We start from the raw sequence: 2,548 nt of genomic DNA, 5'->3' as shown, positions 1-2,548 counted from the left end.
GTTGCTGACTCACTTCCCCCCCCCGCCGCCCAACCACCAACAAACCCCACCACCCCAAAGAAGTCTGGCTCTTTTTCAGCTTTGCTCAATTTTTTCCTCCTCCTTACAGCTCCCTCACCTTCCTGCCTACCGCCCTCCTCCCAATTCTGCCATGGAATCACGGGGGATAAGGTGAGGCCAAAGCCGAGTCCATGAGATCATATTTGAGAACTGGCAGGGGGCCTCAGAGACCATCTCATCAACTTTCATCTCTCACCAAAGGAGCACTTGCACCTCAGAGAGGTAAGGAGATTTGCCTGGGGCCACACAGATAGAGTGAGAAGGTTGAACTCTCTTCTGGGGTGTGCGGGAGGGAATTCCAGGGAGGCAGAGGTGGACGCCCTCTGTTCAGCTGTTTCCCCAAAGTTGGCTCACTGCAAGAGTGAGCTCAGAAACCCTCAGCATCCTAAGATCAGGGGCCCCACCCCAAGCTGGTGCAGGTGGGCTGACCGGAGATACAAAGGCACAGAGTAAAACCAGTGAACAGCAAGGCGGAGAAAGTGAGCAGTTCCTTAAGCGCCAGTTGTGTTTTTAATTCCTCTCCATTGCTTGCCAATCTGCCTAAAAACACAGGCTGCAGAGGCCTGTTGCTGGGGCCGTGGACTTCAAATAGAAAGGCACTTTTTTCCCCCTTCCACTGTACTTTTTAAAGGTTCCTTTCTCTTTGGAGCCATAGATATTGCTAGTTTCCCATTTGCAAAAGTGGCTAAAAAGAATTCAGATTGGGTTGATTCAATGTCAAGTATTAAGTCAGCAATAACACAGGTGATATAGCAAAAAAGGTGGTCTACATAATACTGAAATTTGGGAAATCATGCCATAGCCAGGTCAGTTTTCCATGGAAGCTATACTGCGTGCCCTCTTTCAAGGGTAAAGAATGACCGCTGCTTAAGCAGCTTTCTGCAGCTGTGTTAGCCTCTCGGTGCCCCAGAGAAGTTCCCAGATTCAGGACCTGGGGTGAGTTAGCAATGCCCTCGACATTCAACTGCTGACAGCATACTGGACTCTGTAGCTGCTGGGATCTAAAATGCAGGAGGGCACACAAACTTGAACTTGTGTCTGTCTTAGGTGAGGACAAGGGACTGTGGAGGCTAGAACTTCAGAGCTGGCAGAGAATTTGGCAAAAGGCAGAGTGGTGAGACGATCAAAACCCCCAAGCACATCCCACCTCCGGATCTCAAAGTTTGTCTCATGTTTGAAAATGGGAGCTGGGCCCTGATCTTCTATATCCCTTCCACTTTCAAGAGTTCCACTATTACCCTTTCCCTTCCAAGCAAATCATTTGTCTGACAAACAGGCAAACTGAGGCTCAGAGGTTAAAGCAGCTTGCCCGTGGGACACTGAGCTCTTCAGCATTAAAAATGTCTTTCAGATTAAATTGATGAGATATTCAGCATAGTACTGAACTCAGAGACGACACCCAGTCCATGTGGAATGAATGAACCAAAGTGCTCACAGAAACTATGAGCAATCTCAGCTCACATTTTCTTTCTTGCTTTTTCTTTTTCTCAACTCTCATCTTGATTACACACCCCATCTTAGACTTCTGGAACCTCCATTCCCACCCCACAAGATGAAGCAGCCAAACAATTCAGCTTCATTGTTTTACAAGCACCTGACACCTAAGGTCACAATTACCAGGTGAAAACTCCGCATTCCTGGGACACTGACCACAGAGATGACAGCAAAGGACAACCAGCAGTCCCAGAGGGTGGTCCTTCCCCCTCCCCCACCCCCAGGATATTCATGGAGAGAGGGTGCTGTGTGCAAAAAAAAATGCCAAGCAGCCAAAACCAGGAGAAAGTCTGGATGCTTAAGAGCCACACCAGCCATCTCACACTCCACCTGCCTCAGCAAAAAAAAAAAAAAAAAAAAAATAACCGGTGCTCCAACCGGCGTGGTGCCCACCAAGGTCAGGACGCGCTGGTGCAGGATTGAGGAACCCCCATCCTCAGAGGAGAGGAAGGCGGGGAGGAGAAGAGGCGATGGGCAGGGCTTTGCGGCGGCCTCTCACCTCTATCTACATCCTAACAGCTTCCAAGTTGCCGTGAGATTCCTGGAGAACCAGTCTCCCCGATCAGCCCTCCCCCGCTCCTTCCTCTCCTTCCCACTGTCGGCCTCCCGGCCCCCAGAATGCCGCTGCGCCCGTCTCTCCGAGCCTGGGAGGCACCTGTCAAAATTCACACTCTGGTCTGCCTTTCCCGGGACGCAGTGTCCTTCCTCCAGCAGCCTCCCGCTGAGTCCTGGGTGCCTACCATCCCCTCCAAACCAGATGCTTTCCTATCCCCCCTTCCCCGCCCCCCACCCCGTGCTGGGGAAAGCCTCCCCGGGAAGCCCCAGCATCACTCGGCTAGATCGCTCCCCCAGCCCCCGCCCGACCTAACTAAGGGGGAGGTGGGGGGGCGGGAGGCGGGGCTAGAGCTTAAGGTCAAAACTCCCGGCAGGTGCCGGCGGGGGGCTGAGTTCCCCTCAGAGGATGACGCGGGGTGAGGAGGTAGCCTGGGACAAC

At 52.5% G+C, this 2,548-nt stretch overlaps 1 protein-coding gene across 1 annotated transcript in view; it reads right to left on the bottom strand.

The window, feature by feature from the left end:
• The window catches only part of WWC1 (WW and C2 domain containing 1), a 158,932-nt gene that overhangs the window by 155,833 nt on the left and 551 nt on the right, over positions 1–2,548 (bottom strand). The gene's annotated exons all lie outside the window — the stretch shown is intronic.

The sequence above is a fragment of the Bison bison genome, unplaced genomic scaffold, assembly GCF_000754665.1.
Source record: "Bison bison bison isolate TAMUID 2011002044 unplaced genomic scaffold, Bison_UMD1.0 scf7180017864490, whole genome shotgun sequence".
Taxonomy (NCBI): domain Eukaryota; kingdom Metazoa; phylum Chordata; class Mammalia; order Artiodactyla; family Bovidae; genus Bison; species Bison bison.
The sequence above is the reverse complement of the archived record's forward strand: the minus strand, read 5'-3'. Positions and strand labels throughout refer to the sequence as shown.